The sequence below is a fragment of the Ochotona princeps genome, chromosome 9, assembly GCF_030435755.1.
Source record: "Ochotona princeps isolate mOchPri1 chromosome 9, mOchPri1.hap1, whole genome shotgun sequence".
Taxonomy (NCBI): Eukaryota; Metazoa; Chordata; class Mammalia; order Lagomorpha; family Ochotonidae; genus Ochotona; species Ochotona princeps.
The window spans coordinates 77744499-77762568 of NC_080840.1; the positions used below are offsets into that span (position 1 = coordinate 77744499).

General features: G+C 42.9%; 1 protein-coding gene across 3 annotated transcripts in view; it reads right to left on the reverse strand.

Annotated features, from left to right (window-relative positions):
• The window catches only part of RNF130 (ring finger protein 130), a 134927-nt gene that overhangs the window by 48175 nt on the left and 68682 nt on the right, over nucleotides 1–18070 (reverse strand). The window lies entirely within an intron of this gene.

Genomic DNA, 18070 nt, shown 5'->3' on the forward strand with positions numbered 1-18070 from the left:
TGTACAAATTTTTGACAGCCATGCATATTTTTTCATCATGTACACTTTCTATTTCCCATGATCTTTTTGGAGGTCTACCGCAGGTATAAATTTTTTCTCACACGAATATGAACCATTAGTTCTATCTTTCCACAAATTTCTGGAAGCACCCAGGTATTTGCCCCATTAGTAGACATCCAATTTGTAAACATCTTCTCCCATTCATGGCTGCCTTTTCTCTATGCTGACTGTGTTCCGATGCCTTGTGGTGTAGCAACCTCAAGCACCATCTGTAACGCTGGCACACCCTGTGGCTCTGTACCCTGGCTGCTCGACTTGTGATGTAGCTCCCTGGATAATGTGCCTGATCAAGTAGCAGAGTATGGACCAGGTCCTTGGGTTCTTGCCACCCGAGTGGGAGACCTAGATGAAGTTCTTAGCTCCTGGTTTTGGCCTTGCCCAGTGCTGGCTGTTGTGGCCATTTGGGGAATGAACCAGCAGATGGAAGATATCTCTAACTCTGCCTTTTAGTTCAAACAATAAAATTTTATGTAGTCCAGTACATTAATTTTTCCTTTCTTTAATCTGGATTCATAGGAGAAAAATTAAAGCTAAATCCAGTGTCATACATAAAGTTTCCCCTATGTCTTGTTCTAAGAATTTCATAGTGTTGGCTTTTCCAGTCTTTGATCCACTTGAGCTAATTTCTGTGTGTGGTGTAGGCTAAAGGTCCAACTCAGTCTTCTGCATGTGGCTGTCTAGGTTCCCCAACACAGCACTGAAGACTGTTCTCTCTCCACTGAATGCTTGCGGCACCCTTGCTGGAAATCATCCGATCACATGGGTGGGTATGTTTGGGTTCTGATTCTATTCTCCTTGTCTTCACAACTATCTTCATGCCAGTACTATAAAGCTTAATGGTAATTATTTAAAGTAAGTTTCAAAATCAGAAAATGTGAATCTCCCAACTTTTCCTTCTTCTCTAAGATTGTGTTCCAGCTGGTGCATACCTGTGACGTAGTGCATGAAGCTACTGTGACGTAGTGCATGAAGCATTTGGCTCCTGGTTTGAGTCCTAGATGCTCCACTTACAGCTCAATTCCTAGTGTATTTTGAAAAGAGGTGGAGGGTGGGCTAGGTGTTTGGGCCCCTGAGCCCACGTGGGAGACCCAACTGTAGCTCCTGGCTCTTGGCTTACATCTGGCCCAGTCCTAGTCATAGTGGTCACTGGGGAACGAACAAGCCAAAACACACACACAAAAAAAAAAACCCAAAAACTCTCTCTTTCAAGATTAAAAAAAAACTTGAAATAATAAAAAAAGATTGCTCTGGTTGAGACCCCTTATGAATTCAACAGTGGATTTTTTCTATGTAGCAACAATTATCACTTGGGTTGTGACAGCGAATGCACTGGGTAACACTGCCATGTAGTGACTGTCAGTCTTTCCATCCACAGGATGAGTGAATGAATCCTTAACATGAAAATTCAAACTCGATGGCAACAAAGTTTCAGATTTTCCGATTAAGGATGCTCATCTGGCCAATCTATGCAATTAATCAAAAAACCAAAGAACCCTAAATTGGACACACTCTGGTCCCAGACAAGGGATACACAGCCTGTATTGGCACACTCTTCAGATCCTTTCAGCAATGTTTTATAGTTTTCATAGTAAAGTCTTTCACCTGCTTGGCATATGTACTCCGATTTTCAATCTTTTTGATGGTATGTATTACAAACAGAATTCTTAACTCCCTTTTTGGATTGTCCAGTTAGTGCACTGTTCCTTGGATTCTCACGGGTGACATTTCCCACAGATGGCTAATGGGTATCAGGGAACAGTAGGCAGGTTGCTAGACCCTCTGCCCCTCCACCCAGCAGTGCTCCTGGGGCCCTCAGCCCTGTCTTCTCATGCAGTACACTGCTGTGCCGTGGCCCTCTATTCCCTGCTGCCTTGAACTCGCTCAAGATACTCAGATGAACAATCCCAGGGACATCTCACTCCTTCTTTTGTTGCCTGGTGCCTTCAAAACATGGTTCCAAATTTCCTCCCCCAGCCAGTTCTTTTCAACTGTTCCAGATTGGAGGGTAAACCAAGTCTATTATTCCAAATTGGATAAAAGCAGAAGCTTCTCCCATACTTCTTTTTTTTGTTTGTTTTTGCATGACGGTTTCCTTATATTAGAAAGAACATGTGGTATTTATCCTTTTGATATTGGCTTATTTCACTGAGTATAATGGTCTTTAATGGGGACCATCTAGTTGCAAATGGTGTAACTTCATTCTTTTTAATGGCTGAGTAATATTCCATGGAAATAGATGTACAACAGTTTCTTTAATCACTCTTTTTTGATGGACATCTGGATTGTTTCCACGACTTTGCTATTGTAGATTGTGCTGCTGTAAATACAGGATTACAGATCCCCTTTTTATATGCAGTTTTCACTTCTTTTGAGGAAAGCTGGGTCATACGGCAGGTTTATTTGCAATTCTCCAAGCACTCTCCATACTGATTTCCATGGTGGCTGTACTAGCCTACACTCCCATCAGCAGTGAAGAAGGGTGCCTTTATCCCTGCATCCATGCCATACATTATTAAAAAATAATGGATTATTTTTTATTAAATACATTTCCTCTCTAGTTTTGGCTAGTTTCTTTCCTCTGGGTGTCATTTTACTTGGTCATTTCTTATCATATGGTTATCAGAATCAGGGCTAATTGCTTTGGCAAGAGTATTGTCTAGATAGAATCATGCCCATATGGGGAAGTAATGTCAGAGTGTCCAGATTTCAGTGTTACATCATGTGAGGAGTGGGGCTTGGGCTCTGCTGTCCTACTCTGACCATCCAGCCTTAGCTCCTATCAGTCCTATGTCTGACTTTAATGTCTGGTAACGATCAGTGTCTAAGTGGACACTTTCATTAAGTAATGCAAAATGGTAACTTTCTCATTCTATAATACATTTGTTAATAACATTCCTCCATAAAGTACTTTCCCTTATAACTGGTTTGTTACTATGCAACAATTTGCATAGAGAAGTAAGGATGAATCAACCCTCTCCCCAACTGGTTTGTTGGGGCTGGTATTGTGGTATAGTGGGTATTCCATATGAGAACTGGTTTGTGTGTACCAATGCAGTAGGCTGCTTCCACTTTGACCCAGCTCCCTGATAATGTGCCTGGAAAAACACGATGCATCATGCTCCTGGGCTTCTGTTGCCCACTTGGAAGACCCAGATGGAGTTCCTGGCTCCTGGGTTTGGCCTGGTCCAGTCCCAGTTATTGCGGCCATTTGGAGCATGAACCAGGATGGAAGCTATGTCTCTGTTTTTCTCTGTAACTCTGCCTTTCAAATAAATAAGAGCAAATCTTTTTTAAAAAATGGGTTTGTTTCTCTAATCAGCTCTAGTTCCTGTCAACTGTAGCTTTTCTTCTTTGGCTATGGAGAACACCTTTAAGGCCACACTGAGGTCCTCTTGATGTGCCTCAGAACAGTCTTGCAAGCTGCTTTGTCTTATGGCACCTGTTCTGCCTTGGTCTGGAAAAAGCCATTTCTTGAAGAGCATAGGTCTGGGCTTTGTAGCTGGCTAGGTGGGATTGGATCCTGGAGCAGCTCTGGCTTCAGGGCAGGGGAAGCTGGGCAGTGGGAGAGCCAATCTGGGTCACAGGACCAAATATTAGGAATTCTGTCACAAACCTGAAACATCAGACGCAGCAAGTCACACAAGGAGGTCAGCAGAGAGGAACGTGGCCATAGAAAGGGAGAGAAAACGGAGAGCAGAGAGAGAGAGCATGTACAATGTACACAGGAGTATGTTTTTTGGGGCAGGGGCAGGTATTGGGAATATGGTACTGGGAGGGATTGGTGGATAGAGCTGTGGGCAGGTACCAGGGACAGACACAGGCTGTGAGGGATTGGTGGATACAGCTGTCAGGTATGGTACCATGAGGTTGTAGCAGATTGGTGGAGAATAAGATTATGAGGTTACAGGTTACAGAAGATTAGTGGAGAACAAAATTTGAACCTAAAGGGCATAAAACTTACAGGAGCAAATTTTAGGGAAAACCGAAACCTATGGGAAGCAGATATTTAAAATGGTGCTGGGTCTGAAATGGCAGGGGTCTTATTAATTACTGGGCTAGAGTACTCCTCACAATGTTAATACAGGTATGTTTTTGTTTTAATATAGTTTTTAAATGTAAGACTAATTTTATAGTTAGTAATCTATATTTATATTATTGTGAATTGCTGTTTTGATTTTATTTATAATTTATTAATGCATTTTTGTTCTATTTTATTTTTACTTTTATGGTATAATTTCATAGGCTTTGGGGTTTTCTCTACCCCCTCTACACTTTCCTTCTCCCTAACTTATTTCCACCATATTATTACAATAGTATAGTACTTCATAAGCAGTCGTAAGTCTATCATTCTGTTATTTAAGTGTGTTCTGACATTGCTGGTACAGATAATGGCAGACAGTCCAGCATCCTAATATAGTTTTAAGTCATATTTAATTCATGAGGCTCAACGTCTTCCAATATTTTAAGGAGCATTTACATTTCTTTATACTGAAATCTCTATTCAATACATTGGTTTGATTTCTTTTAAAAACCAGAGACACAGAAACAGACACAAAGCGAACTTTCATATGTTGGTCCACTCCGCAAACAGCCGCAACAGCTGTGGCTGAGCCAAGCTAAAGATGGGAGCTCCGAATTCCATCTGGGCTCTCCCGCATGGGTCAGCCTATCTCCCATGAGGTCCCAGGACACAAATGAGTAGGAAACTGCACTGTAGCTGGAGCAGCCAGGTCCTGGAATCAGACACTGTAATAAGGGGCTGTGGGCATACCAAGGGGCTTTTGAAACTGTGCTAAATGCTTTCCCCTTGCTCATTTTTTGGACAGATTTTCAATCTTCACCATAACTGGGACATGACTTCCTTTTGTCTGCAATATGAGCCATAAATACCTTTTTCCAGCTTGTCGTTCATTATCTTTTAATTTCCTTAACCTTTTTCCTTCAAAAAATTTGAATGCAAATTTATCAAGCTTTCCTTATCCTACTATTTTGAATAACACACCAGAAAGCTTTTCAAATTCTCTATAATAAGGGAAAAATTTTTTTTATTAATTATTTTGCATTATGTGACAGTTTCATAGGTTCTGGGAATCCCCCCACCCCTCCCCACGCCCCTCCCCCCTGGTGGATTCCTCCACCTTGATGCAGTATTACAGTTCAAATTCAATCAAGATTCTTTCCTTGCAAACATATACCAAGCATAGAGTCCAGCTACTTATTGTCCAGATGAGTTGAACCGTTTCTTGGGGAGACCTTTTCTGGTCTGAAGTTAGAGCTGGTAGAATATCATCACAGTCAATTAAGAGTCCCAATATAACATCAACAGCAATTTGCAATGTTATGGAGTGACATGGTTTTGAGTAACCAGTATGTTAAAAAAAAAAAAAAAAAAAGAAAAAAGAAAACAAGTCCTAACCACAACCTACGATTAGCTCATCGACATTTCAATTTTAGTTTATATACAGGACCGGCTGCTATATACCTTAAAATGGCTATAAGGTACCATTCAGCTGTCTCGTGTCTATTTCATTTTAGTATTTAGCCATCTGTTGTGTTGAAGTATAATTTTGCTGATCTTGGCAGATTTTAGGATAATCTAGACTGGCTTGTAACTCTAACAAGACATTTGTCGACATTTAAGGTGCAGAACATTTTTTTTTTGGGGGGGTGGTGTGCAGGAAAATCCTCAACACCATGGTGAGGAGTAACTAATCTTTGTGTCCCACCCAGCGAGGCATGAGCCAATCCATGCCAGCTCTAATAAAGGAAAATTTAATCCACATTTTATTCTGATATTTGTAGGCTTGTTATTTATAGCCAAATTTCTGACTGATTTAAAACATATCCTGATGTACAATGTAAGAAGCCAATTCAATTTTGTCTTTTCCAGTTGTCACAGAACTTCTTTATTTATGGATTTATTTATTTTTATGGAAAGTCAGATATACAGAGAGGAGAGACAGAAACATCTTCCGTCTGCCGATTCACTCCCCAAGTGGCTGCAACAATTGAAGCTGAGACAATCTGAAGCCAGGAGCCTGGAGTCTCTTCTGGGTCCCCTGCACTAGTGCAGATCCGAAAGCTTTGGGCCATTCTCTACTGCTTTCCCAGGCCACAAGCAGGGAGCTGGATGGGAAGTGGAGCAGCCAGGATACTAACCAGCGCTGTTACAGGATCCTTGTGCATGCAAGGCTAGGTTTAGTCACTAGGCTACTGTGCCAGGCACAGAAGGACCAATTTAACAAGTTCATCTCTGTCCATGATTTGAAAATGATGCTTTTTATTGTATAGTGAATTAAATTTTGTATAATGAAATGAAATCTTCCACTTCGTTCTACTGGCCTAACTTTTGACACACTTTTGACACACTTGGAGCTCATTATAAAACTTGGGTGTGGCTGCTGCATATGGTAAAACTGAGTGAGTGGTTAGCCACTCTTTAGTTTTCCTCTTTTTTAAGATTTTCCTGGGGGCCTGGCACGGAAGCCTAGTGGCTAATCCTAGCCTTGCACGCACCGGGATCCCACATGGTGCTGGCCCCACTTCCCATTCAGCTCCCTGCTTGTGGCTTGGGACAGCAATCAAGAACAGTCCAAACCCTTGGGACCCTGCACCCACATGAAAAACCTGGAAGAGCTCTGGGCTCCTGGCTTTGGATCGGCTCAGCTCTGGCCATTGCAGCCACTTGGGGGAAATGAATCATCAGATGGAAGATCTTCCTCTCTGTCTCTTCTCCTCTCTGTGAAATCTGACTTTGCAATAAAAATAAAATAAATCTTAGAAAAAAAGATTCTTCTGGATATTCTTTTTTTAAAAAATTGATTAACTTATTGGAAAGCAGGGTTATAAAGGTGGTGTGAAGGGAAGACAGACAACAAGTGACAGCTCTGTCCTCCACCTGCTGGGTCCTGCCCTACATGACTACTGTACCCAGGGCTGGGTCAAGTTGAAGCCAGGAGCCTGGAACTCCATTTGGGTCTTTGATGTGGGTAAAGTGACCTAAATTTGTGGGCCATCTTTTGTTGCTTTCCCAGGAGCATTAACAGGGAGCTGAATGGGAGGTGCAGTCATCAAAACCCAAACCAGCAGTCATATGGGATTCTGGTATTGTGGGTGGCATCTCAACTTGCTGTGCCACAATGCTCCTCCCCTCCAAAACTATTTTTAAGTACTTATTCTTCCATATACATTTTATAATTACCTTATTTAGCTCTAGAAGGACATTTGAAGGCACTTTTATTGGGACCAAGTTAAAGTCATGAGTTAATAAGGTAATGATCAACATCTTTAAGATACTGAATATTTTTAGTGGATAGGAAGGAACACTGTGTATCTTTTTCACATCACCTGAAAATAGAGCTACTTTTTCCAAGTGTGCTTTTTCTTCATTACTAACTCCACAATCACATTAAATACCAGAGTAGAGAACAGGCACGCTCATGCTGTCCTGGACTTAGGGGAAATGTCAACACAGGTCCAGCAAGCTGTCAGCTGAGCTTCTAGGTAGACACAGGTGACGGTGCATACACTCACTGCTTGCCTCTAGGGCTGCCCGTTACCTTGGTCCTTCCTGAAGCCCTCCACGACTCACCCTGACCTTTTTCTTCCCCCCACATACTTGTGCATCAGTCTATGTGGCCATTTCTCAGGGTTATCAGCTCTTCTCAGACCTGCTTGCCCCTGTTTCCCTTATGGCGAGGCTACCCAAGAATTCCTGATGTCTGGGTCTTAGGATACCTGAGCCTTCCCTGTCTTTCCCTGTACAACCTTGCAGGAGTTCTGGACAGGCCTTGTAGCTACAGCATCTGGCCCAACTTACTTTCCTGGCAGTTACTGGGGATATCTGAAGATGCTGTCCCTTTTGTTATCTGAATATTTTGTATTTTGCTTTTTAAAAACAATGCGAGACTAAAAAAAAAAAAAAAAGAAAAAAAAGAAAAAAGGAAACCTCTCTGGTTCCACCTTGTCCTGATTAGGCCTCTTTACTGGAGAGCTTCAGATGGAAGGGCTCCCTGTTAGTTTTGGAGAATTGACATTGGCCTCCCGAGAAGACATTAGTAGGTGACATGGTAAAGGCATTTTTCAGACAAAGAAGATTCAGGAAGCAAGCTAATGAACCCGGCATCTGAGTGTTTCGGTGGCCGAGGGAGAAGGTCAAGGACAGTGTGGGAGCATCAGAAAGAGGACAGCTGCTGCTAGGAGAAGCACAACGCAGCAGGAGTCTAACATGTTTGGATAGATCACTCCATCTATTCCTGAATTTTGGAAATCTCCCTTGACCAAAGCACAGAGAATCTTATCTCTGTATCTAACATTAATGTTAAACACAAAGGGTTTTCCTAAAGATCATGGAAAATGTGTGTTGTGAGAAGATACTCATGGCTTTAAATTGTATTGCACCAAAATAGACACTAACTATTTATAACATGTCTGAACTGGATCTCACTGAGAGACTTCTTAAGAGGCTTTTGGGAGGTTGGGTGTGGCTTCTCTCCTTATCTTCCTCTCTTTCCCCAGACACAGGAAGGAAAAACAGAGAATGTGGAAATGGTGATCTCACCAACCTTCCTGTAACCCTTGACCCTTATAAATATAATTAATAAAAAAAGAAAAAGATGCCAATTTGAAAAAAACCCTATTTAAATATATCTTGACAATAGGATGCTGCACTCTCTGCCACTGTCCATACCTACAAAGTCAATATACATTTAAACAGAATGACGAACTTATGGCTGTTTATGAAGTACTGTGTAATATATAGGAGAAACTGTAGGTGGGAGAGGGAGGAGCATTTGGGAAGGGAGAAGGGGAAACACCAGTACCTAGGAAACTGCATCATAAAATAAAACTTAAGAAAAATTAAAAAAACCTATGGGTCTTCCAAAAATAGAAGAACAACCATCAAATTTGTGGAGAAGCTTGGTGAGATCAGTGATGCATTATGGAAAAGTGTACAGGGATAATGCCACAAAGAGATTGGCAGGTTACAAAAGTAACTTGCATGAAGAAGGAATAAGATGATATTGACAATGGAGCCCACAGCAGTACACCTTTCACATCATTCCACAAAGAATCTTGATCATGTCTAACTGCAGAGGAACGTCACTTAGGAACAGAAACAATCGCCAACATTACAAATGCCTCAACCAGTTCAACATACAGAATTCTGGCTGTAAAATTAAAATGGAGGAAGTTTTGTTTCATGGGTGCCAAGAGTGTTAAGATCTGCTGCAGAGAAAAAGCTTTTTTTTTTTAAAAAAAAATTTCCCAGTGGGAATTTATCATTTATTGGAGCAAAAACAAAACAAAGCTTTCAATGGAAATTTAAATTGAGTACAATCAAGACCTTGAAGTTTTTTTCCCCCCAAAAAACAGGAATAAGAGATGAGCCACGGCTTTACCAGTACATCCGGAAGCTAAAGCAGAGTTGAAGCAATGGCTGCCAGAAGGAAAATAATCTAGTTCTTGAAAATCAAAGGTCACTACCAAAATTTTGTGGGTGCTCAAAGAATTCTGTGTGCCGACTTCCTGTATATAAAGGAGAGTGTTCTAAGAAGGTCACACAAAGCTTTAGAAGGAAAGTATCCAGCAAAAGTTTCACTACAGAGTCCTTCCCACCAAAAAAGGGTAATTCTACCACAGTTGTAATGGGAAATCATTAGGCACCTGCCACTCCTCACTTAGCTCCTTCTGCCTTGTTTCCTACTCCTACAAAAATCTTTACTAAGAACCTAACATTCTTCAGTTTGCAAAATTGCACTGACATGGAACAAACTTTACAAATGGACTAAATAGCTATTATCATTGCTTATGAAAGAGTCTTAAGCTGATGGACATCTTTCAATGCCATTTTATGCATGGATTTGCTGAAGTCCCTTCTTACTGTCACATTCTTCTTTGCAAATGCTTCTTCTGGTTTGTCCCTTAAGCTTTATTATTATTATTATTATTATTATCGGTATTTATAAGGCAGGAGAGAGAGAGAGAGAAATATCTTCACTGCCCATATTGTTTTCACAGTTGGACTGAACTGGGAGCCAGGAACTCCACTCAGGGCTCCACATGGTAGGAAGGGCCTAAGCAGTGATTATCATTTGCTGCCTTCCCAGGTACATTAACAGGAAGCTAGCTCAGAAGCAAAGCAACAAGAACTTGGGCTGGCAGTCTGATACGCAATTCCTCAATGGCTTAGTCAATTGTACCTCAACACTACAGACTCTCTGAAGCAGTTCTCTGTCCACTAAACCTTAAATCCCTCCCTCAGTGCTGTCCATCATCTGTGACTATAGTCTAGTTACATAAAGGTATCAACATACACTCTTCATTGAATCTGCCTAAAATAATCATTAAGTGTCTCTAATACTATCTGCCACCTGCCAACCCTCAAATACTTAAGATGAAATACAGATTTCTTTTGTGAAGATCTTTTATGTAAATATCTCTTGGCTTAACCCAGGTACCATGCAATTAGGCCACTACTGCCCAAGGTGTCATCCACGGGATAACATATTAAAAACCCACCCTGGTGCTCACTAATGTGATTTGACAACTATGATGCTAGGAGTCAAAGGTTTACTCACTACACAGTACACAGCAGATCCTACTCTAGGCCCTCTCCAGGCAGTGTTTATGTAATCTTCACAACGACTCGAAGAGTAAATACTGACATCATCCCCACCTTACAGAGGAGGGAACTGGGGCCCTGAGAGATTAATTTCCCAGATCAAAAGCTGCTAAATAGGCCTTATTCAGACTTCACAAGATAGGTTCAATTTTAAAAGTGCCCCCCTTGCAAAGCAAAGTACTTCCAATTGATCCTTTTGTTTTCTATGAGTTTGAGGTTGTGAAACACGCACAAGGCCCTCCTTCCCTGTTTCCTGCTGCTGCACTACCCCTAACATCTGCTAAGGAGCTGACTGATGGTGTGAAAGCTGGTTGTAGGAAAGGTCAAGGCACCAACTTCCCAGGATGGGAGAAGGGCTGGCAGTCAAGCTCATCAGTAACCAATGCTCTAATCAACCATGCCCACGTAAAACCAGAAGTCTGAAATACAAGCAGTTATAAGCAGGAAGAAAGTATGAAAGAGAGGCTGCGTGTGCTCTCCAACATACTTTTGGGCTCAAGCACTTCTCCATCTCCATCCTCTGTTATGTCCTTCATAACTGCAAACTGGCACGCATACACATGGTTCCCTTGACTTTCATGAGCCACTCTAACAAATTACCCAGAGCCAAGAATGGGGTAGTGACAGAAGCACAGTGCACAGAACAGTGGCCCAAGACTGGTGTCACAGGCAGGGATGTGAGACTGGGCCCTGCACCTATGGGATTTGACACAGTCTCTGGGCAGAGCAAGCTACAAGACACCCAATGATTTCCATTGAAGAATGTGCTGGAAGATCACCTGCATGGTAAGCGGGGAAATCCCATACTTTTGCATTAGAAATAAATGTGATTGTTGTGACCACAATCAGAGAGACTGGGCATGTTTTTCTATATCCTCTCTGAAAAACTCACTCAACTAAAGCTACCAACTTGAGTCTCCAAAAAACTTCCCATAATGCTCTTCCCACTCAATTCACATTCTCAATGCTTCTGTCTGTGACCAATTTCTTACACGATAAAGTTCCTCAAGTTTCTACTTCTCCATCCAAAGACTGCTCAATAGGACAAATCCATTGGAATGCATAATTTTCCAAGGAATAAGCAGATCCCAGGGAGAGCTGAGGTTGACTGAGGTGTCTGGACAACCTGGGGCTCCAACTGTCTCATATAGCCTTTCCCACACAGTGTTCAAGATCCTTTCTAGAGGTACAGCATGAAATGGTTTGATTGTTAGGGGCCAGATGGGCTACACTGTTTTAAACTGGTAGGAAACAGTTGAACGCAATGCCTACTGCTCAGTCTGACAGAGACACTAGGCTCACAGATGTGAGGACCAGTCCCTTTGATATAACATTCAGCCTTCTTGTGTTGGTGGTCAGAGTTCCCTTGGAACCCTGCTGGTCTATACTGCCAACAACGGCAGCACCAGTCAAGTTCACGTGCTGTGGAGAGCACTTTGCTCTGACTGTCCTGCAGTTTGTCCCCTCTTTCATCATCTTCCCCAAGGACCCCTATACCTGGGTTGACCCACCCTTCCAGCTCTCCCCATAGCCTCACTTTGTTGTCTTTGTTGTTAGTGTTTCCTGCACCCATTCGTCTGCCGCCCCCCAAGTCTTACTCATTAGCAAAATCATTGCATCACACTTCACTAAGAAGCCTTAGGCACCTCCTCACTGCTTGGAAAGCAAGGTCTACCCTCCTCTTCCTCATGCCACTATCCTGATGTTCCTGCCTCTCCCTTTTTCCTTCCACAGCTCTGTGGAAAAAGCTCCTTTTGCCCGACCTCCTCCCAGTCTCTGATGAAGTCTCATTTCCCTTTTAAATGCAGCTCAGCTGTCACTAACTAGTTTCTCTGTGAAGCATCCCTGGCTCATGGAGAGTACTATCATGCTGCTCAAAGAGTAACTCCTAAACCACAGTGCTGTGATTTTACAGTTGTTCATGCTTGATTCATTTAAACACTTACTGAATCAGTGTGACATGTCAGTCCCATGCTAAACCCCGAGGATATAGAAATGAATGACCCTGAAACATGCTCTGATCTTACGAATGCTCAGTGCTAAGAAACAAACAAAAAAACCAACCAACCAACCAACAACAATCAACCCTTCAGCTCTTGCTGTATAACATATATATGGTTAGTACAGTCTGTATAGAAAGTGGCATTTATTTACTTATTTATATGTTTATTACAGAAGCAGAACAAGAAAATGCAGACAGGTGTCTGCAGTCTTTAAAAAAACTAGTAAAGTAACTTTCAGCACATCTATTCACCTTTTCTAATACTTTGAGATTATTAATCTCCAGTAAACAAAATTCATTCTACCATTAAACAATAACCCAGTGTCTATTTTCTGGACTACATAATCCTTTACTAGGAGAAAAATCTTGATAGTACAAAACACTTCAAAAAGTTCAAAAATATATAAAGTGAATGATATCGCCACATTCCATACTGGTTTGCTTCCTGCCTATGTTCGCAACTCTAGCTTCCCACTACTGCAGATCCTGAGACAGCAGGTGATGGCTTAGATAGCTGTTGGGTCTCTGCCACCCACAATGGAAACATAGACTGAGATTTTACTCCTGGCTCTGGCCCTAACCCAGCTCTAGCCATTGTAGGCACTTGCGAGTTGAAATAATTACTGGATAGGAGCATGCCTGCATACTCCCCCTTAAATTAGAAAAAAAATTGAGACGACGGTACAATGAGTTAAGCTCTGTCTATGTTACTGGAATCCCACCTGGGCTCTAGATCAAGTCCTGGCTGCTTCACTTCCAACTCATCTCTCTGCTAATGTGGCTGAGAAAGTAGTGAAAGATGGCCCAAGTTCTTGGGTCTCTGTACCCATGTGGGAGACACAAAAGAAGCTTCAGGCTCCTAGCTTTGTACCAGTTCAGCTCCAGCAACTGTGACCATTTGGGAAGTAAACCAGCGGATAGAAGATCTCCTTTTCTCTCTGTAAATCTTCCTTTCAAATAAAATTTAAGAATCTTAGAGAAAACTATCCATGGATTTCAAATTTTCAAACCCAAGAAAACTTTTAATTTCATTTCCATGAACTTTTTGAAGTAGCATCAAACACCAACTTCTCCACTTCAGAAGGGAAAACCTTTGGAACCTGCCAGTTTCCAAAGGTGAGGTGTGTATATACACATGCAGGGCTCCTGTGCTGACAGGGGTGTGTGTTCCCTAGTCAGGGACTTGGAAACCTCCTAAGGTGAAAAAGGCAGTGGTAGTACATCTCATTTCAGCAGCCAGGACACATTTATAAAGTTGAAAAACACAACATATGCGTTCTGGCAAGAAGCTTTTGCTTGTTTTATATTCCTTATGTAGGCAGGCATTTTCATGGTGATTTTCTCTAAGAGTCTGTTGAGTTGTGCTATTTGTGTTTTTTGGTTTTTTTTTTTTAAGAATCATTTGTTTTTATTGGAAAGTCAGGTCTACTGAGAAGAGAGACAGTGAGAAAGATCTTCTGTATGTTGGTTCACTGCCCAGGTGGCCGCATTGGTTGGAGCTGAGTTGATGCAAAGTCAGGAGCCAGGAGTTTCCTTTGGGTCTCCAATAAGTGTTCAGTATCCCAAGCTTTGTGCCGTCCTCCACTGCTTTCCCAGGCCACAAGAAAGGAGCTGGATGGGAAGTGGAGCAGCCAGAACATGAACCAGTGCCCATACAGGAGCCCAGCTCATGCAAGGCGAGGATTTAGTCACAAAGTCATCACACCAGGCAAGTTGTGTTATTTTTTTAGACACCCTGCTCCTCAACAGTTAAATAAGGATCTTATTTTTATTTAGGAATACAATTTGGCTCGTTTGGGATAATGGGTGCAATATTAACCATGCCACTGTTAAAAACTTAACATTTCTCAGAAAATCTTTTCAATATAGGGTATCAAACATTACCGTTCTGGGTGAAATAACCATTAGCAGAAGGTGACCCTGACATTCACCATCAGTCTTCCTCCACATTACCAGTGCCTAAAAAGTATTTAGATATCCTGGAGAGGTCTTTCAGGATGCACAGCAGTAGCTGGAATCCAGGCACTGGAGTCTCCCAGCCCAGGTACAGCACCCTCAGCTGTGACTGCTGCGCCATGTTTAGCAAGGCACTGACAATGCATGGTTCTCTCTGGGCACGTTCTGGACAAAGAACGGCTTCATGCTAACTATGGGAGAAAACCAGTGTCCTCACCCAAACCCTCTGGCTTCTCTTTTAAAACATCCAAAGGCCTTAGCCAGTCAAGTTGCTGCCGCCTTCTTATTAAAGTTTCATAAGCTAGGCTTTTTAAGCCACATAAAAATTTCATCAAGCATTTTGCAACTCCAGGAAAACGGAAAGAGGAGAGAAGGTCAGTACATCACTTCCTGCTGAAGCAGTGCCTGGAGATGCCATGCAGCCGCAAAGCGAACACTAGGAAACAGCTCCAGCACATGGCCTGCGCCAGATGGTGGCTGCATTTATTCCTTCACTGCACGCAGGACCCACACTGGGTGCTAATTAAAGCGCTGTCTTCAAATAGCAGGCTCCTGGGACAATGCCAAGCTTGCTTTCCCAAGTCCTCCACGTGCTTTTTATTTAGCCCATGGCCGCAGGGCTGTCCCATCAGCTAGAGCAGTTCAGAGCAGCTCCGGACCGAAGTGCTTTTAGCATTTCATATGACAACATATCACAAACACAAAGCTTGCTTTTTAGAAAAAACACGACGCATGTTATAACATGGAAAGAGGAGGCAGCTGTCAGGGGACTTCAAAATTTGAGGCAGACAAGGTGGTCATTCTGGCCTTCCTTTACTACCTTCCATCTGTGCCAGATGACAAGCTGCAGGAAACTTAACCTGGAACTGCCAACAAGAACCGGCACTAATACATGTGGAAAAGTATGATTCCATGAGCCAAAGGACAAGGCAAAAGGCAGCCAAACACCAGGAAATGTGGGCAGCAACCCTCCCCCGCCGCCGTGCCACACACCAGGGGAAACAGCCCTGCTCCCACCACCGGGTGTCACGAGGGTCTTCTGGAAGCGGGACCTCTCCTCTGCTTCTTTCCCAAGCCAACTGGGTGTGCTGATCTGTCGGACATTTACAGAACACACCACCCAAGCAGAGTTTTTCCTGAGGCACAAATGAAACATTCACCAAGCAGACCATATGCTAGACTGTAAGACAACCCTCAAGAAACAGAAGAAATGAAATCAAGGAGTATTTATCTGATTATAGTTAACTCCAACCAGAAAGCAGTAACACTAAGATAATAGCAACATCTTTTAACAACTGGAAATTAAGTAACTTTCCTCTAAATAAAACATAGGTCAAAGAGGATGAAGGAAAAAAAAAAAAGAAAGAAAGGTGGCAGGGGGAATGTGGAAGGCTCTCCTGTTGGACAGCCACTCCCACTCCCACTGGAGAGTGTTAGTCTGGATGGGGCAGACCAGATCAGGCACGGCTACTCCTGTGGGCCTCATGTGAGCTAGAACAGGGAAAAGTCAGGCTGGGTTGACTGTTCCTACTGGTGCAAGCTTAAATTAGAGTGAGTGAGGGTTAGTTGGGCTTTGCCACAACACCAGCTGACACATGCTGGCACTGGGGGCTAATTCTGTCAAGTTAAATTGTAGAACTACCTGGAGAGTACATGTTCTGGGAGTGGGAGTGGCCCAGTAGGGAAATAGTGTGCACCTCCCTCTTGGGTCATCACTCTCACTGGAGAGCATGAAAACCAGGACTAGGGCAGGGGTGGCTAGACAGAACGGCACCTGCCAACATGTGTGTGGGCTGGATAGTGGGGCTGGATGGTTGAACTAGGCTTCATGCCCACTGACATGTATGAGAGCTGAATGGGATGTGGGACAGATTGAAACAGTCTGCCATGCATAATGGCAAGCAAGGGAACCAGGGCAGGGGGCGGGCCTGGTGGGGGTTACTGTGGGTTGCTCCGATGAGGCTGCAGCTCCCACTGGAGTGTGTGGTGATCAGGCTCAGGCTGGACTGCAACACCCATTGGTTCATGTAGTAGATGGGGCTGAAGGCAGAACTGACCCAGCAACTGCAACCACCAGCTGACTGGGGCGACTGACTGTGCCGGATCCTGTACTAGCAAGCACACACAAGAATCAGGTCTGGGATCACCTCAAAGTTTCTTTGGGGATTCCTCCAATTGAACTCAGACCCCTAATCATGAAGAGAAATGCAGGTTCTATGGTGTGACCATAGAGTGCATGTGTCAAAGCTGAGCCTCCTCAGAGGCTCAGACGGAGCAGTGGGCAGTATACCAGGTGCACATAGAGGATATGGCAGTTCACTGGAACCTGCAGAGGACACCTGGTACCACAACAGAGGATGGAGGACAGAACAAATCAATCAACTGCCCCAGCCATGTGTTGGCAGTGAAAACCTGGGCAAATGGAGACTCTAAGGTGAACGTTGTCAGTCAGTAGATTCTGAAGAGATTTTATTGTGCTTAGAATGGCAAGATTGGCAGCAATTCAGAACTGCTGACCTATCAAAAACACTTGAGCAAGACCGTCAGAGCATGTCCCACAATGGAGACCTGGGATGGGTGGGAGGCTGGGTGGGGCTTTTCCCTTTATCTCTCCCCTTACCCAAGATACAGAAAAAAAAATAATGTGGAAACAATAGCCTTACTCACTTTCCTGTAGCCCTTGACCCTTTGTACCCTAATCAACTATGTACAGATTATCAAAATAAAATAATTACCAAAAAAAAATCTAAAAAAAAAGAAAAGAAAAAAGATATACAGATGTGGATAAGAATAAAATAGAGCATATCAAAATCTGTAGGACATGCCTAAAAAGGTGCTCAGGAAGGAATTAAAGCATTATGAAGCAGGGAATCATTTAAAGAATGGATCACAAATTGAAATGTAAACTGTATAACTATAAAGCTTTCAGACATTTTCTCTGTCTGGCTATCTATCTCTCTATCTCCCTACTTACCCACCTAATAAGGAGGCACAGAGAAAGAAACAGCTCACTTCCACCCACTAAGTCACTCCTCAAGTGCCTCAAATGACCTGGCGAGGCCCAGTATAAGAGCTAGGAGGAACCAAGGCGATCCAAGGCTCCCCCCAGAAGTGTGTATACACTGAAAGGGGAAAAGGGAAAAATGGTCACAGCTGGAGAATCCAAGTAAAGGAAACACTTTTTAGCACGTGTGCCAACTTTTTTGTATGTCTGAGATTATAAATAGTAGCAGTTAATAACTAAAGACTCTAAGGTGCACAGGCCATTGTAGAGTCTGGTCTGTGAGTGTTTTATATGCAGATGTTTTATGCCTACTTTTAGACGAACGAACAAGTTGAGAAGCTACAGAAAGTATCCAAAAGCAACTATAGTAAACTGGTGGGAAGGGGGATTGAACCCAGATTTATTCCCAGAGGCCTATGCTTCT